At 39.7% G+C, this 27,998-nt stretch overlaps 1 long non-coding RNA gene across 3 annotated transcripts; it reads left to right on the top strand.

Annotated features, from left to right (window-relative positions):
- The first annotated feature begins 11 nt into the window (after window positions 1–11).
- On the top strand, window positions 12–27,707 carry LOC110889555. Of its 3 annotated transcripts, none has more exons than XR_002563656.2 (4): window positions 12–323; window positions 20,091–20,157; window positions 26,823–26,889; window positions 27,497–27,707. It is a non-coding gene; the product is annotated as an uncharacterized LOC110889555 (long non-coding RNA). The 3 variants fall into 3 exon arrangements; XR_002563655.2 differs by having other exon boundaries at window positions 16–201; XR_002563657.2 differs by lacking the exons at window positions 26,823–26,889; window positions 27,497–27,707 and adding an exon at window positions 20,765–20,993 and having other exon boundaries at window positions 40–201.
- The last annotated feature ends 291 nt before the right edge of the window (window positions 27,708–27,998 follow it).

The following is a 27,998-nucleotide window of genomic DNA, read 5'->3' as shown; positions in this document are numbered from 1 at the left end:
GAAAAAGCTCCCGACCCAATAAAAGCCTTGTTTGGTTGAAACAGGCTTAAGACTTTTAGATTTGTTGAAAAGCTCATATTTCAACGCTGGTCATAGTAGCGTTCCAAAAACCCACTAGCTTTTAGGGTTTAAATTACCTAAATAACCTACCATCCTCATCATTCCAAATTTTGAAGAACGATCGCAAGTAAAAGCCAGCAGGTATGCATGTTCTTATTTTACTCACTTTTGCAATCGATTCTTCCCCAAATTGCAAATGCAGACATGAATCAGGTCACCAACGGAGCCCTAAAATCCAAAAAAACCTCCAAAAAAACCCGACTGTATGTCAACTTCATCAATTACACATCAAATTTCTCAATTTCACTTAGATTTTCACATGCATTGCATATCAATTCATGTGTATAACCCTTTAAATGTTCATCATCACTGTCATTCTATACTTTCGCTGCTTTAAATGTTCATCATCACTGTCAATTCATGTGTATAACCCTTTAAATGTTCACCATAGATATGTTATTAGACTCTAGAAAGTTAACATTAGCTTCAATAACTTGTATGTTGACCTTTAGTGTTGGCTTTTAGGGTTTAGTGTTACCTAAGCAGAATCATAGAAAGAAAAAACTTTAAAAATAGTACAGGTACAACTCTGTTTTTACCCCCACTGACTTGTTAATCTGTTTGACCTAGGGGTGGCAAAATCAACCCGTACATTCAACTTTGGGTTAGGATGGGTATTATTTTTGTAGTAGATGGGTTAAGTTGGGTAAACAAGAACTGCTAAATGGGTTAAGATGGGTAACTTTAAAAAATAACAAAATAACATGTGGGTTAGGATGGGTTTTCGATTAGTTTCGGTGAAAACAATCGATTTTCAGAATAAGTATTGGTGAATTTCGGACTGAGTCGGTGACTTTTGGTTAAAGTTTCTACAGTTTTGGATTGATTCGATTGAGTTTCGAACTGAATTGGATCGATTTTGGACTGTTTTAATTGATTTTCGATGAATTTCGAATCGTTTCGGTGTGTCGTTTTGAGAATTCTGAACTGATTACAGTGAATACGTGATTGTTTTAGTTAGAGTTTTGAATAGTTTTCATCGAATCTGCATTGTGTTTAGTTCATAAAATCTGCAGCTAAACAACCATTTTTTATTTTCTGTTTCTGAACTGTTTTAGTGAATTGCATTGCTTTCATCACTATCTACAAAACCAAGTGTTGCATCATAAAGTAGATTCGTTGTGGGAAACTAAATGTTGAATTTCTGTTTCTATTTTGTAAGGCTGCATATGTTTTTTTTTTTTATTTTAAAACCCAATTGTCACTTAAGCAACTGTGTTTCACTTCTAATATGTGTTTTTTTTAAAACAATCACTAAATTAAATACATTTTCCTAAATAAACTGTTATGTATACTTTGATATAGAGAGGGTCGTGAAGATAGAGACCACTGTAGTTGGAATAAATGTTAGCGTATACGTTGATAGTTAGTTTAGATTACGGATCTAGATGAACATAAAACTTTTCGATCAATAGAGTATGTCCAAAATTTTAGACTTTGTAGAGTATCTTAACCCTTATATTGTTATTATTTGAAATAATTTGACAAAATTTTGGTTAAAGGTTGAAATGGTTTTTGATATTCATTAATTTATATCTTTTACTGTAATTATTATTATTATTATTTATATAAATAAAACAAGAACGTGTTTTATTCACTTGAGAAATAACTTATATATATATTATATGTGTGTGTGTGTAAGAGTACATTTAATATTATGTTTTTTTTTATTTATGCCCATTTTGGTCATTTTATACATTTTATTAAAAGCTCCAGCTACTCTGCCAAACACTTTAAATATCTAAAAAGCTACAGCTACCAGCTACTAGCTACAGCTACCAACTACCAGCTTCCAGCCACCGGCTACTTTTGCCAAACATACCCCAAATGGGAATTAATTGTTCTTCTTCCCGCATCTGAACTTCTTCCAACACCAGAATTTTGACTGTTGACTGACGACTTTAGCTTTTCAGACTCAGATTTCGACTCTGTCTCCTCATCAGTATCCAACACCTGATCGACCACCTTTTTGATTAATTCAGACTCATGATCAGTATCAGATGAGGTAAACGTCACATCAATGTTTTCTGGTAAGACGTCAGTTGTGTCGGTATTAAGCTTTATATTGACTGCTTTTGCAAGTTGCTCCTCATTTGGTTTCCTAGGTGAATACCCATCCCAAATTGGAGGCAGACACTTGTTATAGCTAACAGTTGTTTTCTTACCACAGTCTTTCTTTTCTTTCGGCTTCTCGTCTTGAAAAGCTTCCATACCTGCAACAGTCGGGTAAACACGATCAATAAGATAATCAGAGGTAGAATAACTCAACAATAACCTCCTAATTCTCTCATTTTCAATCTTTTCAGTTTCCAACTCTTGCTTCCATTTGGCACTCTCTTCAATATAAAAATTAATAGCTTTTTGCTTTGACATCAAAGTTGCATTCATCATTGTCAGTGCCTGTTCTCTTTCTGAGTTTGTTATTTGGAGACCAGTTACTGTTTTGTTCAACACGTCGTACGATTCCTTCACATAATTGAGATTGAACAATAACTGCTCTTTCTTTTTCTCGTACTCAGCTATGATATCATCTTTTGCTGCACACTCTTTGCAGGCTTCCAGACACTTCTCACATGGCTTGACGACTTCAACAATTTTTTCAACTTCGACTGTTTTTACAACTTCAATCACTTTCTCTACTTCAATCACCTTTTCTACTTCAATCACCTTTTCTACTTCTTTCTCTACTTTGATAACCTTCTCATCAACACTTTCAACATTCTGAACATCACCTTCAGATTCAGGTTGTTGTTCTTTTGCAGCTTGTTTTTCCTTCAGTTTCTTCATTCTTTCTGCAAAATAAAAATGAAAATTTTCAGGAGACAAATGAGATTTTGCAATATTTATGTGTTCCTCTTTCTCATCATCACTGCTACTGTTATCAGGTGATTTATCAAAGTGTACAGATTTATCAGAATCACCATCTGACATATCAGAATCAGACGGTGTTTTGTCAAAAACAACTTCCTTTTCTGGAACATTTTCATTTTGCTCAAGTTCATCTAAATTCTGTATGCTATCATCTGAGCTATCTGAAACATCTCCAGAGTGTTCTGAAAGTTTATCAGTACTGTCTGAACTTTCATCAGATGACACAGACTTTTCATCTTCACTTTTAACATTCTCTCCGATAGATCTCATCCAAGTAGCAAACAAGTTTGGTTCTCGGACAATTTTGGCAATGAAGGCTTTGAACTCTCCCTTCTTATCCACAAACATATCCCAACTGAAACCTTCAGGTAGTTTCTCATCATCTTGATCGATAATGCGTGCATCTGTGGCTTCAGATGATATGTAATCACTCCAGCTGAAATCTACCAAACATGCTCTCTTAGGATCTTCAATCTTTCTCCCATGAGCAGTCTGAGGTTCTTGGGATTGTCCAACTTGCTGATAGATAGCTTTGCGATAATAATCATCTTTCCCGAATGGATTCTGTGCTCCGCTAGCTTCTCTTCCTTTGCACTCCCGCTTGAAATGGCCTTTTTCCCTGCATCGAAAACAAGTAACTTTAGATTTATCAAAACCTAAAGTTGAAACATGAGCATCTAAAAAGTCATTTCTCCCGGTAATGGTTTTGAATTTCTCAGCCCGACGAAGAACACTTGCAAGACACCATTTGATATCCATAAGTTCCATTTCCTCAGCGTCTATTTGTGTCACACCCCGATTTCTACGTGTCACCGGTGGGCCCGGTGTGGGGTACAATGACGTAGTTGGCATCGTCATAGACAAACAACACAATATAATAATGCACAGCGGAAGCAGAATAGATACATTTCAACTTTAATTTAAAATGACATAATAACATCATAAGTAGTTGAAACGGATCCACAGGCGGATCAAATGAAATAAGATAAAAAAAATTGTTCAACAGTTATTTGTCGTCCGAGCTTGCGAGACTATAGTGGACGCTCTTAGGAAACAGCCAGCCTATTTCGTATAGTACCTGCACTTAACCTTTTGGGAAAAATACGTCAGTTTACACTGGTAAATACAAATCAACCGACTCATTTTGAAAATGATTGAAAATTGATTTAAATGCACAAGGCATAAATATTTTTATTAACTTGGGATAATTATGCAATATAAACTTGTGAACGAATTACATGCACTCGTATCTTTGGTGGCCCGGGATCTGCTGTCCGGGCTAAAGATTAAATGACACACCACATTAAAGAGTTATACACGCCGAGTGTACGCCTACACCCCGTGCTCTGGTCGTGGCCATCTCGTAAAATAATGCCAAGGATATCCGGGACACGGTCAATAACCCCCCAAAGCCTAAAGTAAGACAAGACTGTTTAAACGAGTCGCACAAGCTATTCAAGACTGTACACCCATAAGATGCAGGACTTGTGCGCCCGATCAAGCGGTATTTTAAATACCGTACCCCAAGCCCGTATAGGGAAAATAAGTCAAAATGTATTTACCTGAGCAAGTATGTAACACAAACGGTAAGTGTCGGTAGCTTTTACTGGGCCTCCTAATCTGGAACAAAGGTTTATAATAACCTATTAGATTTCTAACGGGTCTTTTATTTAAGCCTTAGCTTTGACCGGTTAGTTTAAGGACGATACGGTACAAGCGCACGATTAAGCGAAAGACCGGATAGAATGTAATTTAGACCCGACAAGTTTGAATACTTGTATAATATGGGTATACTAAATACATTCTGGATTTTGAGATAAAAATGATAACGTTTGACCCGTTTCGGTCAATTTACGCAAACTAGTTACGTAAACCGAACCGAACGCAAAAAGGGCGTTACGGGTAGCCAAAAGAGTCAAATGCAAGTTCCCTGAGATAATATGCTTAAATTATGATATAATATCAGTAAGTTATGATCTAGATTGCCCGGAATAATTTCAAACTCGATTTATGCCTTAGAAGGGCATTTTGGTCATTTAAAAGATTATAAAAGAGTCAAATTAGAAATCTGAGTTTTGGGTCTGGTTTATATAGTAAATATACTTCATTTAACATATTATAACAGTAGGGTATGACCCATATACCAAACTTTAACATTTAAAATCAAACTATGCACCGTAGGGGTATTTTAGTAATTTCACAAGGGCTAAAACTGCCAAAACTGGAAACCTGAGTTCATATACTTATACTTACTGTTATTATATGAAAATATACCAATTACATTAGTAGGTATAAGTCTTATATGTTTAAAATGAGTATAACGCTTACTATGCGCTAAAAATGCTTAAAATGCGATTTAACGCCGTTTCCGGGTTTTCAAAATAAATCTGGGATTTTTATATTTCCAGAATACTTAAAATAATTTATTTGACATATAAAATCAGTAGGAAAAGGTTTCGGGTCAAAAGAATGCATAAAACTCATTTTATGGCTTAAACGGTCAAAACCGACATAAACCGAAATAACTAGGCGATCTAAGATACGTTCAGCCAAAAATAAATTAAAAATCATCAAAAATCCCAAAATATTATATAACATCAGTGGGTAAAAAGTTTTATATCAAAACGTGGCCTGAAATGGGTTATACGCGAAAAGGGCCGTTTATGTAACTTTAAGATATAGTTTTACGCTAATGGCCATAACTCAAAATCTGGACCACCAACTGATCCGAAATTTTCGGTGCAAGTTTATATATTAGAAATAAAGATTTCTACTCTTTCACTTTTCCAAAAATCACGTTTTATATCAAAAAGGGCAAAATAGTCAACTTTTAAGCATAATCGGAAACATGCAAATGAATCGGCTAAACATAGACTCAAGCAACAAAAATTCCAGAGAGTTTTACCAAAATAAAAATAGTCAAAAATACTCTCCAATACAGATCTCAAACATGCATGTACGAATCCGAATCGATAGTCTACGAAATAGTCGTTTTACAAGACTTTCGGTTCCGATTCGTATTTATACTAAAGATTGTCGAGTTGATCATGGTAAAACACATTCTTATATTCATTATAAAGCTATTTATGATGATCAAACAGATTGCATGTCCTTTACATTACCATCTAAGCTTATTTTTGCAAAAACCATTTCTGTTGACTTTTTAAGAATGCCTTTGACTCGACAATTAGCATGCAATAAGTGGGAATCAGAGAATACCCTTTAGAGGGTTTGTTTCCCACATAAATACCAACATATATGTGGTTTCAATTTGAGAAATGACTGAGTGAAACTCGTTTAATCAGAAAGTCAAAGTTTATGAACAATCAGTTTGACTTTTACTAATAATCGATGCAAGAACGAATTAAGGACTGAATTAGAAGCTTACAAAGGTCCTATTGATGCTTAGATAACACTAGGAATCGGCCTTGATGCTCAGATTTGCTCCAGAGATGTTTTGAGAGTTCTTGAGAGTAGAGAGCTCTTTGTTCATAATTGCAAGTGCCAAGAAAATGAATGAAAATCTGATTTAAAGCTGAATTCAGATGTTTGGAAGGAGGTTACTGTGGCACTAGGCATGCATGACATTTTATTGGAGCTTGAGGAGGTGATGGCAGCTGGTTAGCACTCAATTTCGGACTCAAACAACCCATTTTCGCGAATTTTGGTACTGGCAGTCCCACGCGGCCCGCTTGGGTCAGTCCAGGCGGGTCGCCTGACCCTCTGATCAGCCAAACAAGTTTCAAACATGGCAGATTTGGTCCCTGGTCTTGCACGCGATGTTTCGGCTACTTTTCTCGACCCGCAAACCCCCAAACTTGGTTTTTAAGAACCTTGGGACATTTACCAACATGGTAATGCCCTCGGATAACTTTGCGCTCAACCGAAAAGCCATGAAATTCGACGTTGACGCTTTTAGTCCCTTAAGTACGGTTTTGGCCATAACTTTCTCATACGTTGACGAAACTTCACGAAATTTTAACCACATATTCTAGTGAGTATATTTTAGCTTCTCAAAGCTTCGGGTCTGCCAAAAGTTCACTCAGAGGTATAAATTAAACATGTTGACACTTTTGGCCCCTATAGTTTGCAATTCCTCACTTTTGTGCAATTTCCGCGTCGTATGATCCATGAACCATCCGTTTAAGGTTATGAACATTATGTAGGGTTATCATAGAGTCTATTTATCCATTGTTGACACTTTGGACCCTTACGTTCCATAGTTTTCATTGTTTGTCAACTTTTAGTCCCTCTAAAGTTTGTTTTCACATACCGGAACCTTATGACACGTGTCAAGACATTATTGGACGAAATTTTTCGAGGTGTTACATCCTCACCCCCTTAAAAGAAATCTCGTCCCCGAGATTTACCGAAACAAATGGGGATATTTCTCTTGCATCGTGGATTCCACTTCCCACGTATATTCGGGTCCTCTACGGGCATCCCATTTGACCTTTACAATAGGCACGTGCTTCCTCCGAAGCTTTTTCACCTGTCGATCCTCAATCGACAAAGGTTTTTCTACGAACTTCAAACTTTCGTCTATGTGTATATCTGTATGCGGTATAACCAGTGATTCGTCAGCGAAACACTTCTTTAAGTTACAAATGTGGAACACATTGTGAATAGCACTAAGCTCTTCAGGCAAGTTCAACTTATAAGCAACTGACACGACACGTTCGATAATCTCGAAAGGTCCTATATATCTCGGGCTTAGCTTGCCTTTCTTTCCAAATCGCATCACACCCTTCCAGGGCGATACTTTAAGCAATACCTTATCACCTACATCAAAGTGAAAGTCTTTGCGCTTAGGATCCGCATAACTTTTCTGCCTATCCCTGGCAGCTTTCAAACGATCGCGAATCTGAACGATCTTGTCTGTCGTCTCAAAGACGATATCTGGTCCTGACAGTTGGACATCTCCAACTTCTGCCCAACAAATGGGCGATCTACACTTTCTACCGTATAAGGCCTCAAAAGGCGCAGCTTTTATGCTGGAATGGTAGCTATTGTTGTAGGAGAATTCAATTAGTGGTAGGTTCTTATCCCAACTACCACCCAAGTCGATCGCACATGCACGAAGCATGTCTTCCAAGGTTTGAATCGTACGCTCACTCTGACCATCGGTCTGAGGATGATAGGCCGTACTAAAATTCAAACGAGTGCCCAATGATTGTTGGAAACTCTTCCAAAAATGCGACGTATATCTAGTATCTCTATCAGAGATAATAGATATAGGTATACCATGTAATGCTACAATCTTATCGACGTATAATTGAGCTAACATATCTGAGCTATACGTCTCTTTGATGGGTAGAAAATGAGCTGACTTAGTCAGTCTATCTACAATGACCCATATGGTATCATTTCCCTTTTTCGTCTTCGGCAACTTGGTGATGAAATCCATTGTCACCATTTCCCATTTCCACTTGGGAATTTCAGGTTGCTGAAGCAAACCTGACGGCTTCTGATGCTCAGCCTTGATTTGCGCACAAGTCAAACACTTAGCTACATGCTCAGCTACTGACTTTTTCAAACCAATCCACCAGTAGTTTGCTTTCAAATCCGGGTACATCTTATCAGCTCCGGGATGAACGGAATATTTAGAGCTGTGGGCTTCCTGGAGGATAACATCCCGAAGTCCTCCATAAACTGGAACCCATATTCGTCCGTTTAGTCGTAGCATCCCATCTTTGTCGTAGGATAACTGCTCCTCAGTTACTCCTAACTTTTCTTCAGGATAGTTAGCTTCCAACACAGCTTCCTTCTGTGCAGCTAACACCCTTTCATTCAAATTATTTCTTATCTCAATGCGCTTGGCATTGATTCTGATCGGTTTCACCCTTTCCTTTCTGCTTAAGGCGTCGGCAACCACATTCGCCTTGCCTGGATGGTATCTTATTTCACAGTCATAATCATTTAAAGTTTCCATCCATCGCCTTTGACGCATGTTCAATTCCTTCTGATTGAACAAGTGCTGAAGACTCTTGTGATCCGAATAAATTATACACTTGGTTCCATACAAGTAATGTCTCCATAGCTTCAAAGCAAACACAACACCCAATTCCAAATCGTGGGTGGTGTAGTTCTTCTCATGCACCTTGAGCTGTCGAGAAGCGTAGGCAATGACTTTGCCTCTCTGCATGAGTACACAGCCCATACCAGTGTGCGATGCATCGCAATACACTATGAAATCTTCTATGCCATCGGGCAGTGTCAACACTGGCGCGTTGCTCAATTTCTTCTTCAGGATGTCGAAGGATTCCTGCTGCCTAGGGCCCCAATCAAACTTAATCTTCTTACGAGTCAACGAAGTTAGGGGCGCAGCAATTCTTGAAAAGTTCTCGATAAATCGCCTATAATATCCTGCCAACCCGAGGAAACTGCGAATCTCGGTAGGAGTCTTCGGCTCCTGCCAGTTCATGACTGCTTCTACTTTAGCGGGATCTACTTGGATACCACGCTCACTTACTATATGTCCAAGGAATTGGACTTCTCGAAGCCAAAATTCACACTTCGAAAATTTGGCATAAAGCTTCTCTTGATACAGAAGTTTGAGAATACAACGAAGGTGTTTCTCATGGTCAGCTTGGCTCTTTGAGTAGATAAGGATGTCGTCAATAAAGACGATGACGAATTTATCTAGATAAGGCTTGCAGACGCGATTCATGAGATCCATGAATGCGGCTGGTGCGTTTGTGAGCCCAAAAGGCATCACTAGGAACTCGTAATGTCCATAACGAGTCCTAAACGCTGTCTTGTGCACATCTTCGTCTTTGACCTTTAACTGATGATAACCTGACCTCAGGTCAATCTTGGAGAAATAGCTTGCTCCTTGCAACTGATCGAACAGATCGTCGATCCTGGGTAACGGGTACCTATTCTTGATAGTGACCTTGTTAAGCTCACGGTAATCGATGCACAGACGCATCGATCCATCCTTCTTTTTAACGAACAAGATTGGCGCTCCCCAAGGAGACGAGCTAGGTCTAATAAAACCTTTAGCTAACAAATCATCCAACTGTGTCCTCAACTCCTTCATCTCCGTTGGTGCCAATCTGTATGGTGCTCTTGCTACAGGTGCTGCGCCTGGAATGATGTCTATTCGAAACTCCACTTGCCTATCCGGCGGCAAACCGGGTAGTTCTTCAGGAAATACTTCAGGATATTCCGAAATAACAGGGATATCCTCAATCTTCGGCTTCGGCTCATCGATGGTAACTTGTGCCATATAAATGACACATCCTTTCTGCATGCATCTGGATGCCTTGAGCATGGACACTTGCTCCGGCAATCCATGCTGGGTGTCTCCTTGAATAGTAAGTGACTCACCAGACGGAGTCTTAACTACTACTTGCTTTCTGTTGCACAGAATCTGGGCTTGGTTACTCGATAACCAATCCATGCCTATCACTATGTCGAATCCAGCTAGCTTAAAGGGAAGCAAGGATAACGGGAAAGAATGATTCCTAATGGATATAACACATCCATCTAAAACAGTCGAGGCGGTTTCTATGGTTCCATCGGCTAATTCCACCTCATATTTCACGCTTAAGGTTTTAACAGGAAGGTTCAACAATTTACAGAACTTATCATCTACAAACGACTTATCAGCTCCTGAATCAAACAAGACTCTAGCAAAAACATCATTTACAAGAAACGTACCTGTAATGACGTTGTCGTCAAGAACTGCTTCCTTGGCATCCATTCTGAAGACTCTCGCATTAGTCTTCTTCCCATCATCTGCTTTCTTCGTATTCTTTGGACAGTTGGGCCTAATGTGCCCTTTCTCGTTGCAACCAAAACAAGTTGCATCCTTTATTTTCTTGCAATCCACAGCTTTATGGTCTGTGGACTTGCAGATTCCACATCGTTTTTCTTGAGACTGGGATTTAGACTCCTGCCTGCATCTCCCAAAATGATGCCTCCTACAAACCTTGCATCTGGGTTTTTCACCCGACTGATCTCCTTTCTTGAACCCCGACCCTTTCCTATGGTCGTTGTTTCCCTTGTGTCGTTTCTCAGATCTTCGTGAGGTGTCATCCTCACGCTTTCTCTTGTTTTCCTCTGAGCTCTTCATAGCTCTCAGTCTGACTACATCTTGAGTGAGGGAGAGGGATAGATCAGCTACGGATCTAAATGTCGTAGGCCTTGAAGCCTTGACACTTGCCTTTATCTCCGGTGCCAGACCCCCAATAAATCGAGCAATCCTTCGCGGCTCCGGGGTCACCAGATAAGGCACTAACCGAGATAAAGTGTTGAACGTAGTAAGATACGCTTGACAATCGAGGTTCTTCATAACCAGAGATACAAAATCTGATTCAATTCTTTCGACCTCATGCTGCGGACAGAAATTCTCCTTGATCAGTGCTACAAACTGATCCCAGGTCATGCTATACAGAGCGGCCTTACCGGCAGCTTGTAGAAGTGACTTCCACCATGCTAACGCATCTCCCTTGAACGACTGGGATACGTACTTCACGACGTCCCTATCAGCACACCCGCTGATATCAACCACAGTATCCATTTCATCGATCCAGGTCATGCAATCAACTGCTCCCTTTTCCCCAGTAAAATCTCTGGGTTTGCAAGATACGAAATATTTGTACGTACAGGACTTGCTGTACGTATCATGCTTCAGCTTGACTTCTTGCTTAGGAATACTGCTGTGGTTGGGGGAGTGATTATCATCCTCATCTTTCTTCGGCTCACTCTTTTTAGAAGGTGGCTTACTATGAGCCTCAGAATGAGTCTTGGGCTTTACGTGAGATACTGTTCGGGTCCTACTCCGAGTACCACTAGATTCTCTGAATTGCCTATCCATAGCTTTGGCAACAGCGTTATCTATCAGTGCTTGCAATTCTTCACCAGTGACGTGAATCCTGGTATTATCTGGGTGTTCTCCAGAATGACTGTTGGTCTCCTCCGATTTGGCCATTGTAGCTTTAAGCTACAATAAAGGACAAGGTCTATTTAGAAACCTAACAGTATGATCGTTCTAGACGATTTATTAGCCATGGTATTAAGAACCATAACAGCTAATTTAATTAATTTCATTCAGCACTTTTAATAGTAACTATATCATGGAATGAAATATATATATTGGCACCATAGGCCTAGTCGCTACGGACAGCTACTAAATTATAAATTTAGATTTTTATAGGATTATAAATTGTATAATTAAACAAATAATCCTTTATTAGACAGAGAGTCATAAACCACAACTGCCACTATATGACATAGTCATAACCCGTAGGTATCAAGTCATAAATAGACTTGTGTACAGATATAATCTGTAGATAATTTATTAAAAAGGGTGGCTTATGTGATTTTTCAGATCACGCTTGGCCAGGAATGTTAACATGTTTACAGATGTTAACAGAGACTTGAATCTTTTCAACCAGGTTTTACCATCATGGCCAGGCCTGTTAATAAGGCATTCAAGCTAGGTTATACCTTACTAAGATTCTTATTAAAATGGCAAATCAAATAAAAATTGACATCTTCCATTTATTTTAATATTATATTCATGCACATAAATAAAATGAGAAATTCAAATTAACCATTTCAAATTTCAAATAAAGTAACTAGTACATCTTTGCCCTAAACGGGACTTTAATTCAAATAACATGAATAACATGCCCGCGTAGGGGCTAAACAAATAACAACAACAATAAATAAAATAAAACAAACCCACGCAGGGGTTAACAGAACAACATACCCACGCAGGGGTAGAATAAGAGAAATATACCCACGCAGGGGTAGAATACAGGAATAAATGTCCACGCAGGGACATGAGTAAAAGAGCTAACAACAAAGGATTTAATAATCCTTCTTACTCTTACCCTTAATCAAGTCAACCATCTTCTTGAACATACCGCGGTTGTGTCGGCGATCATTTTGCAATTCCCGTCGCACGTCGTGTATCCCTTGCAGGATTTCTTGGACTTGCGGCGGCGACATCATTGGCGCCGGCGGCGGTGGCTGACACTGCTGTGGCTGTGGAGGCTGCGGCTGCTGGTATCCCTGTGGTGGGAATCCAAAAGCTGATGGTCCCGTAGCCCAGGGACCTCCAAAAGCACTCTCCTGGTTGAGAGGGTTGTAGCCTGAAGTTAACCAGTAGGGATCTCCCGTATAATCATAACCGGGAGGAAAAGTCGGCTCAAACGGGTTAAACTGCGCTGCGCTAGCATAAGCCGGAATCGGCTCTCCGAAGTTCTGCGGCGGCAGAGGCGGAATCGGCGCAGAAGTGACCTCCGAAACGGGATGCGGAGACTCCCCCATCTCGGACTCCTCATGAAGAGGTGAGTAGCGGTTGCTACCAATGTGCGGAGGGGTACCAATGCGAATCCCTCCTCGCGTAGACATACGCGCATTCCTCCTTGGCCTCTGAGGCGGAGGAGGCAAAACTGGTGGTGGCGGTGGCGACGGAGTGATCACGTCGCGCCAGAGGGCCTCAGATAGGTCCTGCTGCAAGGGCGGCTGCTGAAGCTGCTGCTGCTGAGAGTGGTGCTGCGAGTGCACCGGCGAACCATGGCGAGACTGGAGCATCGGAGAGTTGTGGCGGCTGGGGGTGTAATACCAATCGTGCTGCCGAAACCTCTCCTGAAAGCTGTCCACACCATTGAATGGTGATCCTCTGTATGGCGACCCATCCGATATCTCAATGGGATGGTTAGGCGTACCTGACGGTGGCAGTGAAGGGTCAGTGTCCTCGTCAACCTCCATCTCGTTACCACCAGAGAAGTGGTCTTCCGGTCCTAGTGGGTTATAACCCACTGGTTCGTCCAAGTAAGCATCAGGGTTGTATAGGCCCTGATAAGCTGGTGCTGGGTGGTGGTGAGGTGACTGGTGTAATGGAATAAAAGATCCATGGGAACCATGGGGCCCATTTTCCGAGTGGGGCCCAAATGATTGGGGTAGTGATGGCGAAGTGCTCACAGATACCGAGTGCCTGGCTGGCTCGGCAAATGATCTCCAAAGATCATGGGCTGCAGTGTTGTGCGAAGCTGATGGGGCTCGCCTGTGTGAGGGTCCTGCCTCGTGGTCATGTGATGTGGCAAATCCTCCTCGTCCTCGCATACGTGGCGGCATGATGAACCTGTCAAAAATTAAACAAGTTGCACAACAAAATATATAAGACAAAGCTAATAATAAAAATAAAGATAAAATAAACGAAATGTCGAACATTTCCTAAGTTCTTTGTCTAGACTCGAAAATCGAGGATTGTGAAATTGTGTAACTGAGATTAAACACAAAGAACTAGTGTTTAATTCACTCAGCGTTGGCTCTGATACCAACCTGTCACACCCCGATTTCTACGTGTCACCGGTGGGCCCGGTGTGGGGTACAGTGACGTAGTTGGCATCGTCATAGACAAATAACACAATATAATAATGCACAGCGGAAGCAGAATAGATACATTTCAACTTTAATTTAAAATGACATAATAACATCATAAGTAGTTGAAACGGATCCACAGGCGGATCAAATGAAATAAGATAAAAAAAATTGTTCAACAGTTATTTGTCGTCCGAGCTTGCGAGACTATAGTGGACGCTCTTAGGAAACAGCCAGCCTATTTCGTATAGTACCTGCACTTAACCTTTTGGGAAAAATACGTCAGTTTACACTGGTAAATACAAATCAACCGACTCATTTTGAAAATGATTGAAAATTGATTTAAATGCACAAGGCATAAATATTTTTATTAACTTGGGATAATTATGCAATATAAACTTGTGAACGAATTACATGCACTCGTATCTTTGGTGGCCCGGGATCTGCTGTCCGGGCTAAAGATTAAATGACACACCACATTAAAGAGTTATACACGCCGAGTGTACGCCTACACCCCGTGCTCTGGTCGTGGCCATCTCGTAAAATAATGCCAAGGATATCCGGGACACGGTCAATAACCCCCCAAAGCCTAAAGTAAGACAAGACTGTTTAAACGAGTCGCACAAGCTATTCAAGACTGTACACCCATAAGATGCAGGACTTGTGCGCCCGATCAAGCGGTATTTTAAATACCGTACCCCAAGCCCGTATAGGGAAAATAAGTCAAAATGTATTTACCTGAGCAAGTATGTAACACAAACGGTAAGTGTCGGTAGCTTTTACTGGGCCTCCTAATCTGGAACAAAGGTTTATAATAACCTATTAGATTTCTAACGGGTCTTTTATTTAAGCCTTAGCTTTGACCGGTTAGTTTAAGGACGATACGGTACAAGCGCACGATTAAGCGAAAGACCGGATAGAATGTAATTTAGACCCGACAAGTTTGAATACTTGTATAATATGGGTATACTAAATACATTCTGGATTTTGAGATAAAAATGATAACGTTTGACCCGTTTCGGTCAATTTACGCAAACTAGTTACGTAAACCGAACCGAACGCAAAAAGGGCGTTACGGGTAGCCAAAAGAGTCAAATGCAAGTTCCCTGAGATAATATGCTTAAATTATGATATAATATCAGTAAGTTATGATCTAGATTGCCCGGAATAATTTCAAACTCGATTTATGCCTTAGAAGGGCATTTTGGTCATTTAAAAGATTATAAAAGAGTCAAATTAGAAATCTGAGTTTTGGGTCTGGTTTATATAGTAAATATACTTCATTTAACATATTATAACAGTAGGGTATGACCCATATACCAAACTTTAACATTTAAAATCAAACTATGCACCGTAGGGGTATTTTAGTAATTTCACAAGGGCTAAAACTGCCAAAACTGGAAACCTGAGTTCATATACTTATACTTACTGTTATTATATGAAAATATACCAATTACATTAGTAGGTATAAGTCTTATATGTTTAAAATGAGTATAACGCTTACTATGCGCTAAAAATGCTTAAAATGCGATTTAACGCCGTTTCCGGGTTTTCAAAATAAATCTGGGATTTTTATATTTCCAGAATACTTAAAATAATTTATTTGACATATAAAATCAGTAGGAAAAGGTTTCGGGTCAAAAGAATGCATAAAACTCATTTTATGGCTTAAACGGTCAAAACCGACATAAACCGAAATAACTAGGCGATCTAAGATACGTTCAGCCAAAAATAAATTAAAAATCATCAAAAATCCCAAAATATTATATAACATCAGTGGGTAAAAAGTTTTATATCAAAACGTGGCCTGAAATGGGTTATACGCGAAAAGGGCCGTTTATGTAACTTTAAGATATAGTTTTACGCTAATGGCCATAACTCAAAATCTGGACCACCAACTGATCCGAAATTTTCGGTGCAAGTTTATATATTAGAAATAAAGATTTCTACTCTTTCACTTTTCCAAAAATCACGTTTTATATCAAAAAGGGCAAAATAGTCAACTTTTAAGCATAATCGGAAACATGCAAATGAATCGGCTAAACATAGACTCAAGCAACAAAAATTCCAGAGAGTTTTACCAAAATAAAAATAGTCAAAAATACTCTCCAATACAGATCTCAAACATGCATGTACGAATCCGAATCGATAGTCTACGGAATAGTCGTTTTACAAGACTTTCGGTTCCGATTCGTATTTATACTAAAGATTGTCGAGTTGATCATGGTAAAACACATTCTTATATTCATTATAAAGCTATTTATGATGATCAAACAGATTGCATGTCCTTTACATTACCATCTAAGCTTATTTTTGCAAAAACCATTTCTGTTGACTTTTTAAGAATGCCTTTGACTCGACAATTAGCATGCAATAAGTGGGAATCAGAGAATACCCTTTAGAGGGTTTGTTTCCCACATAAATACCAACATATATGTGGTTTCAATTTGAGAAATGACTGAGTGAAACTCGTTTAATCAGAAAGTCAAAGTTTATGAACAATCAGTTTGACTTTTACTAATAATCGATGCAAGAACGAATTAAGGACTGAATTAGAAGCTTACAAAGGTCCTATTGATGCTTAGATAACACTAGGAATCGGCCTTGATGCTCAGATTTGCTCCAGAGATGTTTTGAGAGTTCTTGAGAGTAGAGAGCTCTTTGTTCACAATTGCAAGTGCCAAGAAAATGAATGAAAATCTGATTTAAAGCTGAATTCAGATGTTTGGAAGGAGGTTACTGTGGCACTAGGCATGCATGACATTTTATTGGAGCTTGAGGAGGTGATGGCAGCTGGTTAGCACTCAATTTCGGACTCAAACAACCCATTTTCGTGAATTTTGGTACTGGCAGTCCCACGCGGCCCGCTTGGGTCAGTCCAGGCGGGTCGCCTGACCCTCTGATCAGCCAAACAAGTTTCAAACATGGCAGATTTGGTCCCTGGTCTTGCACGCGATGTTTCGGCTACTTTTCTCGACCCGTAAACCCCCAAACTTGGTTTTTAAGAACCTTGGGACATTTACCAACATGGTAATGCCCTCGGATAACTTTGCGCTCAACCGAAAAGCCATGAAATTCGACGTTGACGCTTTTAGTCCCTTAAGTACGGTTTTGGCCATAACTTTCTCATACGTTGACGAAACTTCACGAAATTTTAACCACATATTCTAGTGAGTATATTTTAGCTTCTCAAGGTCTGCCAAAAGTTCACTCAGAGGTATAAATTAAACATGTTGACACTTTTGGCCCCTATAGTTTGCAATTCCTCACTTTTGTGCAATTTCCGCGTCGTATGATCCATGAACCATCCGTTTAAGGTTATGAACATTATGTAGGGTTATCATAGAGTCTATTTATCCATTGTTGACACTTTGGACCCTTACGTTCCATAGTTTTCACTGTTTGTCACTTTTAGTCCCTCTAAAGTTTGTTTTCACATACCGGAACCTTATGACACGTGTCAAGACATTATTGGACGAAATTTTTCGAGGTGTTACAATTTGATCGTAATCCTCTTTGGTGAGCATAGGAGTTCCGATCCGACCAGCCACTAGACCTTCATAGGATAACAGAACTGAACCCAGAAGTGCCATATGATTTTTAGCAGTGTCTTCGGAGAAGCTTTGACCTTCTGGAAGGTTGAGAGCTATATTGCATTGAATCACATATCCGTTTCCAGTTTTTGTACTCTGAGACTGAAAACTAGTGTTAGTCTCTTTTGGATTTACACTCGGAAACGATGAAAACCCGCTGCTACTCTTGTTAGAACCCTGATCAGCTTTCTCAGATGAGTCACCAGCACTGAAAGCTGTTTGAATTTTCGGACTTCTTTCAGACTCAGTCGCTGGAATACTACCACGATAATACATCTTCACATTCTGTTGACCACTTGGACTATTCATCCTCGCTATCTTTTGCTGTTCAAGATCTTGACTTTTTATTTTCTCAATGAACTGTGAGATCGTCAACCCATCGTACACACCAGTATTCTTTAAAATCATCAAATACGTTCCCCACTCTTTCTGAGGTAACGCGTCAGCCAATTTATCCACCCATTCCTCTTGACCTTTTTCAACTCCTAACATCGATAACGATCGCACCAGGTGACAATATCTTTCAATCAATTTCTTAGTATCCTCTCCTGGCAAACTACTAAACAGATCGAACTCTTTCTTTAATAATGCTTTCTTGCTTTTAATCATGTTTTCGCTTCCCTCAAACTTGACTTTTAATGCATCCCAAATAGACTTAGCAGTTTTGTCGTGTTGCAACAAAATGAATATATCTTCTTTAATCGCCTGCTGTAACAAACTAATCATCATTTTCTCGGCTCTATACATCGCTCGTTCTTGCTCAGTAAACTCGGATATCTCTTTAATAACTTGCAACTCTGTTCTAGGCAAAGTATACTTCTTCAATATACACTCCCACGATCTAAGATGGTTTGCTTGAACCCAGTTTTCAAACCTATCTTTCCACCCATAGTACTCCTCAATGCTCATCAATCTAGGGGGCTTTTGAGTCATTCCCGTCTCATTTTCTAAGTTCATTGCTTGAGCAATTGCAGCTGGAGTAGTCGATGTTGCAAATGCGTTGTAAAATTCGGAATTCATAATGACTTAACACGATTTTCAAGGCAACTGACAGAAAAGCGATTCAACAGTAATCATATAAGCGAACCAAAAAGATCCTTTGGAGCGATCCAGCACCAATGTCCTAAGAGCGATCCAATATTAGTCAAATGAGCGATCCAAAAATGTTCACACGAGCGGTTCAGGACAGTTCGTTCGAGCGATCTAGGGATAGATTTTCGAGCGAACCAGACTTAAATTTGGACGTATGAGCGATCTAAAAGGTGATCTAAGAGCGAATCACAATGACGTCACTACGAGCGGTCCACATTCCGAACATGTTTTGATCTGTTTTTAAGCTGTATTTCGACCTGAAACTTCCAAGGGTTTGTCTAAGTACTATTGCGCACAATATGTGAGTTTTTGAACGAATTTCAACCGTGAAATCTCTCGGAAATGAGAAAAGAAGGTGTAGAAATGAGAAGAAACAATGAAATCTGGCTATAATCTGCAGAAAACCTCCTCCCAAGCTCTGATACCACTTGTAGGATCGATTGATGACCCGAACGAGTCGTTCAGAGGTTAACTCTTGCAATTCAGATGCGGAATAATAAGAAAAGCAAGTAGATATAGCTTGTTCTTCCTCCTAACTGCTTGTTTTACTGATTTGAAACAATTTACAGCTCGATCTTCACACCGGCAGAGCTTCGGCGTGGAATACAAGAAATCGCTACTGAGGATCGCCCAAAGGACCCCTATATATAGACCTCTGGGACCGCTCATGTGACACATGTCTATAAGAGCGGTCCAGGTATGTCCATATAAGCGGCCCACATGACTAATAAGCGGTCCAAGACTTCTAAGTTCCTATAAGCGACCCTAGCATATAAAACCTATACAAACTCCTGATTTCTCGTAAAACGTGCCCTATGCTATACAATACAATGTAAGATCTGATCCTAGACCCTTAGACGAAATCAACAGATGTAGTGCACCAACAAAATGATAAGCTAGAAACTTGTCATATAATCATGTGAAAAATCTGCCCTTAAGGTGTTTGTAAAAATGCCCCAAAGAAGGCTTATAACAGGAATTTAAAGATTTAACGCATAATTATGATGTTTCGGTGTGCTATGCGAAATAAGGTTAAAGAAGAGTTCTAAACATGTCTTGAATTGAACTCTATAGGAAAGGATACTGGAACGTCAAGTGGGCAAGCTGGTGGTGATTTGCGGTTGAAGGGTTTGCTCTAAAGGTATGTAACTTGACCCGTTACATTAAGTAGATTGGATGATTATTAAATGCGTAATTGGATTTTAGAATAAGGGTTGTTTTGAATTTAAGCAGTGATGTCGCTATATTGAATAGTGGATCAAATTGGTTGGAACTCGTTGGGAGTCGTCACAATGGAGGATTCCTTAGACGAGCCAAACGGGTCGAATAATCAAGTACGGCATGGTTAATGCTCCGGATTAAGATGGATTGAAACTTTGATAATGGATAATATATAACATATTAGAATTGTGAGATTTAATGTATTGGCATCCTAGAAACTGAAATCCGAGAGTTGGGTTTTAGTGTAATGACCAAACCAAACAAAAACATGAATTTCCAGGTACTACCGTAAGTTACGGTGGTACCGTAACTTACGGTAGAGGTCAGGAACTTACGGTGGTTCACTCCTGTTTTACGGTGGACCAAAAGATTTCCAGGACTCACCGTAACTTACGGTGACACCGTAAGTTACGGTGGAACCAGAAAAACTTTTATTTATTTTATTTATCTAATATTTGATGTCGGGTCTCATGTTTATGTGTCGTATAAAAATGTCAAAACTAATATTTTAACGGTTTTGATCCTAGGTGATGAGGTGGATCGTATGGATGACGGTCAAGCAACGTAGAAGAACCGAACACGACTTTTGAAGCTTCCGCAATGTTTTAATCTTACTTAGACTTTGTTCATGGGTTGTAAACTATTTCTTAATCAACTTTTAAAACATTCCAACTTAGTCATTACTTGACTAAAGTTGACGTACTTATGAACTCCATTAAGGAATATTTTGTTACGTAACCAATATTTTAGTTGAAATGGTGTATTTTATTTCTAAAATCAAGAAAAAAAATTAAGGGTGTTACAAGTTGGTATCAGAGCCTAAGGTTGTCAACAAAGTGTTCGGTTCAAGCTTGATCGATCGTCCGGTAAGAATTAACTTTTTGTTAATAAATTATGTATTATGTAAAGAATGAGAAATGAACAAATATGCATAAAAAGAGCGAGTAAGCTCATTCAAATACAAGAAATGCAAAAAGCAAGAACGCTTAAATCAAGTTGTGAACTTGATTGAATCAAAAAGCAAGAACGATTAAATCAAGTTGTGAACTTGATTGAATCAAAGCAAGAACGATTAAATCAAGTTGTGAACTTGATTGAATCAAAGCAAGAACGATTAAATCAAGTTGTGAGCTTGATTGAATCAAAGCAATAACGATTAAATCAAGTTATGAACTTGATTGAATCAAACAAGTAAAGCATGTGTTATAAATGGAATGTTTAACAACCTATGTAAACATTTCAGAAATAGAGATGGCAGATGGAGGTAATGATGATGCGGTGCCAAGAGTCACTGAACAAATAAGGGAAGTGATTGCCGAAGAGGTTGGAAAGGCGATCGAAAACAGTTTGTCAGGCTTTATTGATAAAATTCAAAACACAGTTTTATCAATGGTAGAAGATAGAATCAAGAAATTAGAAGATGATTCAAATTTAGCAAAGGAAAAGCATGGAGGACGAAAGCCTTGTTCATACAAGGAATTCATGGCTTGTAAACCACCAATATATAATGGGGAAGTTGACCCAATAGTGTGCCAAATATGGCTAAGTGATATCGAAGGGGTATTCGAGAGGACCCATTGTGACATAGATGACTACGTAGCCTATGGTACGGGTCAACTAAGAAGTCAAGCGAAAGATTGGTGGGATAACAAAAAGAGAGAGATCCGTATTGAAGCTGCTAAGGTCATGACTTGGGAAGAATTCAAGACGCCATTTCTTAAGCATCATAGCCCCAAAGCGGTTATGAATAAAATCAAGGAAGAGTTCATGCAACTTAGGCACAAGAGTGAGACCATAGACAAGATTACAGCAACGTTTATGGATAAGATGAAATTTTGTGACGATCTAGTGACGAATGAAGAACAAAAGATATACTACTACCATAACATGTTGAGTGCCGAATATAGGGAATTTATCACCCCTTCCAAATACGAGACCCTTACCGAGATCATAATGCTGCTCGGGAAAGGGAGATCGAACTGAAAAAGAGCATCGAAAGGGGTGAACGGAGAGCACAAGATGTAAACCCAAGCCCTACTAAGAAGGCACGAACAAACGAAAGCGCAAAGAAATCTGATACGAAAGGCGGGCCGCCAAGTTGCAGGATCTGCGGGAAGGGTCATAAAGGCGAATGCCGTTACAAGGATAAGCCTTGTCCTATATGCAAGAAAACGGGACATATGGCTATATCGTGCCCGGAGAAAGTGACGGTTTGCTACAATTGTTATCGAACGGGTCACAAGAAGTCGGAATGCCCGGAACTGGTTGGAAAGAAGGATGGGCAGGAACCGAAGGGTGAAGCCCCGAAAGCAAAGGCAAGATCTTTTCAACTAACCGCCGCAGAAGCAAAGGTTGAACCTGACGTGGTCTCAGGTATATTTGCTGTAAATTCAATTCCTGCACACGTGTTGTTTGATACGGGTGCGAATAAATCCTTTGTATCATATGGATTTATTCGACATCCTTCATTTGTTCTAACAAAATTACCTGTACCCTTAGAAGTAGAGATAGGTAATAACAAGAGCTTTATTGTTTGTGATGTATGTAAAAACTGCAAACTGAGCATTGACGACGAAGAATATTTGATAAACCTAATCCCGATGTCAATGGGAGAATTTCAAGTAGTCGTTGGGATGGATTGGCTATCTCAATACCATGCAAAGGTAGTGTGTTTTCGTAAAGAGATAAAACTAACATCTCCGAGCGGGAAACATGTCACCATTTATGGCGAAAAAGGAAGCAACCCTATAGTATGCTCAATGTTGGAAGCTCACAAGCTTATGAAGCGGGGATGTAAAGCATTCATAATATACGCTAATGAGCCCGAAAAAGAATCACGAAAGATTGGAGAGGTACCGGTAGTGCGAGATTATGAAGATGTGTTTCCGGAGGATTTACCGGGGATACCGCCTGAACGGGAAGTAGAGTTCAGGATCGAATTGATTCCGGGCGTGAAACCCGTAGCAAAAGCCCCGTACCGACTCGCACCGTCGGAATTACAAGAGCTGATGTCCCAAATTCAAGACTTGCTTGATAAGGGATTCATAAGGCCGAGTGTGTCACCTTGGGGCGCACCGGTATTGTTCGTGAGAAAGAAAGACGGGAGCATGCGCATGTGTATCGATTACCGGGAGTTAAACAAACTCACGGTAAAGAACCGATACCCGCTCCCGAGGATAGATGATTTATTCGACCAACTACAAGGTGCGAACTGGTTTTCAAAAATTGACCTTAGATCGGGGTATCACCAATTAAAGGTCAAAGAAGAAGATGTGCCGAAGACGGCTTTCCGTACGAGATACGGACATTACGAATTTCTCGTAATGTCATTTGGGCTGACGAATGCACCCGCGGCTTTCATGGACCTCATGAACCGGGTTTGCAAACCAATGTTGGATAAGTCGGTCATCGTGTTTATCGATGACATCTTGGTGTATTTGAAAAGTGAAGAGGAGCATGCACATCATTTACAAGAGGTATTGGAGACACTTAGGAGAGAGAGGTGATACACAAAATTCTCTAAATGTGCCTTTTGGCTTCGAGAGGTACAATTTCTTGGCCATGTCATAAGCGCCGACGGAGTATTGGTGGATCCGTCCAAGATCGTGGCTGTGTCAAAGTGGAATCCCCCGAAGAACGCTTCGGAAATTAGAAGCTTTTTGGGGCTCGCGGGATACTATAGGAGATTCATTAAAGATTTCTCCAAGATTGCGTCACCGCTAACAAAGCTAACGCGAAAGAAAGAAAAGTTCATTTGGGGTGTCGATCAAGAAAAAGCGTTTCAAACGCTAAAAGAAAAGTTAACTCAAGCTCCGGTGTTGACATTGCCGGACGGAGTTGAAGACATGGTGGTTTATTCGGATGCTTCATTATCAGGGCTAGGTTGCGTGTTGATGCAACGGGACAAGGTAATAGCCTATGCCTCGAGACAGTTGAAGATACACGAGAAGAAATATCCCACGCACGATCTCGAGTTGGCAGCGGTGGTATTTGCATTAAAAATATGGAGGCATTACTTGTATGGGGTAAAGTGCACCATATTCACCGACCACAAAAGCTTGAAATACTTCTTCGATCAGAAGGAGTTAAATATGCGACAAAGGCGATGGCTGGAAACGGTGAAAGACTACGATTGTGAAATACATTATCACCCCGAAAGGGCTAATGTGGTGGCGGATGCTCTGAGCAGAAAAGCGGACTATGTCCCAATACGAGTAAGATCGATGCAACTCGTGGTGACCTCGGGTATACTTGAACGTGTTCGAGAGGCGCAATTAGAAGCAATGAAAGAAGAGAATTGGAGGAAAGAAAGAATAATAGGTCAGTTGAAAGATTTGTCGGATGGGAATAACGGGTTGAAGACTCGATCCGGAAGGATATGGGTCCCACATACCTGTGGAGTAAAGGCGCTTCTACTTAATGAAGCTCATAAATCCCGTTATTCAATTCATCCGGGTGCGACCAAGATGTACAATGATTTGAAACAAAACTATTGGTGGCCCGGAATGAAGAGGGACGTGGTGAGGCATGTGGAAAAATGCTTGACATGTTTACAAGTCAAGGCGGAACACCAGAAACCATACGGCAAACTACAACCGTTAGAAATTCCGGTTTGGAAATGGGAACATATTACAATGGACCTATTAACCAAGTTGCCTAAGACGAATCGTGGTTTCGATGCCATATTCGTAGTGGTGGATAGATTGACGAAAAGTGCTCACTTCATTCCGATTCGTGAGACTTATACGTCAGAAAAGATGTCAGAAGTTTACACTAATGAAATAATAGCACGTCATGGAGTGCCGGTATCCATTGTGTCTGATAGGGATACCCGGTTTACTTCAAATTTCTGGCGGGATTTCCAAGAGCAAATGGGAACCAAGTTGTTCATCAGCACTGCGTACCATCCTCAAACGGATGGACAGAGTGAAAGAACAATACAAACGTTAGGAGATATGCTGCGGGCTTGCATTATTGACTTCGGAGGTAGTTGGGATGTCCATCTACCCTTGGTCGAATTTGCATATAACAATAGTTATCACGCGAGCATTAAGATGGCCCTGTATGAACTGTTATATGGCAGAAAATGTCGAACTCCGGTATGTTAGGGAGAAGTGGGTCCACAAGGGTTAGCACCTACTGATATAATCCGAACTACGAATGAGAAAATCGACATAGTTCGGGCACACTTGAAAGCGGCTCAAGACAGGCAAAAGGCATATGCGGATAAAAGGAATAGGCCAATCGAATTTCAAGTTGGCGACATGGTTATGCTAAAAGTTTCCCCATGGAAGGGCATTATTAGATTCAGAAAAAGGGGGAAACTAAGCCCGAGATTTATTGGGCCATTCAGAATCACTGAACGGGTTGGTAAAGTAGCTTATCGTCTTGAATTACCCGAAGAGTTGAGTGGGATTCATAGCACATGCCACGTGTCACATCTCCGAAAATGTTTAGTCGACGAAACTGCTTATATCCACTACGATGATATCGAGGTGGATAACAACCTCAACTATGCAGTAAAACCAATTGCGATTTTAGATCGTAAAGAGAAAAGTTTGAGGAACAAGGTGATTAATCAAGTCAAGGTCAAATGGGAGCACAGGAAGGGTTCGGACACTACGTGGGAGTCCGAAGAGGAGATGCGACGTCTCCACCCTACACTATTTGGTACGTACTTTGGTTTCGGGGACGAAACCCTTTTAAGGGGGGTGGACTTGTAACACCCCGAAACTATAAAAACTTTATATTAGAATTATGAAGTATAAATAAACAAAGAAATTACTAACTAGAAATTTTAACCTAGTTAGTTACAAGTCTAGAAATAACTTAAAGGAGGGTTAAATGCAACTAAACTTAATATTAACCTAAGTGAGGGGCTTAAGTTGAACAAATTGAAACTTAAGCTTAATTAAGTTAGTAAAACAAACCAAACACCCCCAAAAGGAGGTGTCTGGTCGAACAAGCACGCCAGGGGCGATCCCCACTCTCTCAAAACCCTAGTTTCACAAATTTGATCAATTGAAGGTTAATCATTGTCCCAAATTGAAATCTGAACAGAGATTCGTGATCCTCATCACAAGGGGGTTACAAGGTATGTGAAATTTCATGAAATCTCTCAACTTGAATTTCTCATGTAATTGGGAAAATCTGAATTGTTAGTTGCATGTGTGTCTTATGATGATCTAGGAACAACAATAGTGTCTAAAGACAAACCCTAGACAAACACAAGCTGAAATTATGTGAAATTTTAGTGGAAACTATGATCACCATTGTAGGTGATTAGTGAAACTATGTGTAAATTGATAAACACTAGTAAATTGACTATTTTGAAGTGAATTCAGGAATTTAGAAGTTAACCATCTTGTAAAGTGTTGATTGAGATGAAATTAGGGCTAAATGATAAGCTAGAAATTTGTCATATAATCATGTGAAAAATCTACCCTTAAGGTGTTTGTAAAAATGCCCCAAAGAAGGCTTATAACAGGAATTTAAAGATTTAATGCATAATTATGATGTTTCGGTGTGCTATGCGAAGTAAGGTTAAAGAAGAGTTCTAAACATGTCTTGAATTGAACTCTATAGGAAAGGATACCGGAACGTCAAGTGGGCAAGCTGGTGGTGATTTGCGGTTGAAGGGTTTGCTCTAAAGGTATGTAACTTGACCCGTTACATTAAGTAGATTGGATGATTATCAAATGCGTAATTGGATTTTAGAATAAGGGTTGTTTTGAATTTAAGAGGTGATGTCGCTATATTGAATAGTGGATCAAATTGGTTGGAACTCGTTGGTAGTCGTCACAATGGAGGATTCCTTAGACGAGCCAAACGGGTCGAATAATCAAGTACGACATGGTTAATGCTCCGGATTAAGATGGATTGAAACTTTGATAATGGATAATATATAACATATTAGAATTGTGAGATTTAATGTATTGGCATCCTAGAAACTGAAATCCGAGAGTTGGGTTTTAGTGTAATGACCAAACCAAACAAAAACATGAATTTCCAGGTACTACCGTAAGTTACGGTGGTACCGTAACTTACGGTAGAGGTCAGGAACTTACGGTGGTTCACTCCTGTTTTACGGTGGACCAAAAGATTTCCAGGACTCACCGTAACTTACGGTGACACCGTAAGTTACGGTGGAACTAGAAAAACTTTTATTTATTTTATATATCTAATATTTGATGTCGGGTCTCATGTTTATGTGTCGTATAAAAATGTCAAAACTAATATTTTAACGGTTTTGATCCTAGGTGATGAGGTGGATCGTATGGATGACGGTCAAGCAACGTAGAAGAACCGAACACGACTTTTGAAGCTTCCGCAATGTTTTAATCTTACTTAGACTTTGTTCATGGGTTGTAAACTATTTCTTAATCAACTTTTAAAACATTCCAACTTAGTCATTACTTGACTAAAGTTGACGTACTTATGAACTCCATTAAGGAATGTTTTGTTACGTAACCAATATTTTAGTTGAAATGGTGTATTTTATTTCTAAAATCAAGAAAAAAAATTAAGGGTGTTACACCTTTGATAAAACTCGATTCAACCAGCTGGTAACCTGGTTGGAAATGGTTAATTTCCTTGAATGGAAACGAATCTTAGGCTCCAAACTGTCCGTAAATACTCTATCCTTTGTAAAAAAAAAAAAACGTTTGTTGAGAGTAAAACAAGTATCGAAAAACGTCGCCCACCAAAAAGATTTTCTGGTTAAAATTTTATTTTCGGGCAACGGACTCACGAAAATAAAGA

The sequence above is a fragment of the Helianthus annuus genome, chromosome 16 (genome assembly GCF_002127325.2).
Source record: "Helianthus annuus cultivar XRQ/B chromosome 16, HanXRQr2.0-SUNRISE, whole genome shotgun sequence".
NCBI classification, from domain to species: domain Eukaryota; kingdom Viridiplantae; phylum Streptophyta; class Magnoliopsida; order Asterales; family Asteraceae; genus Helianthus; species Helianthus annuus.
Note: the sequence above shows the minus strand (reverse complement) of the source record. Positions and strands in the feature narration are given on the sequence as shown.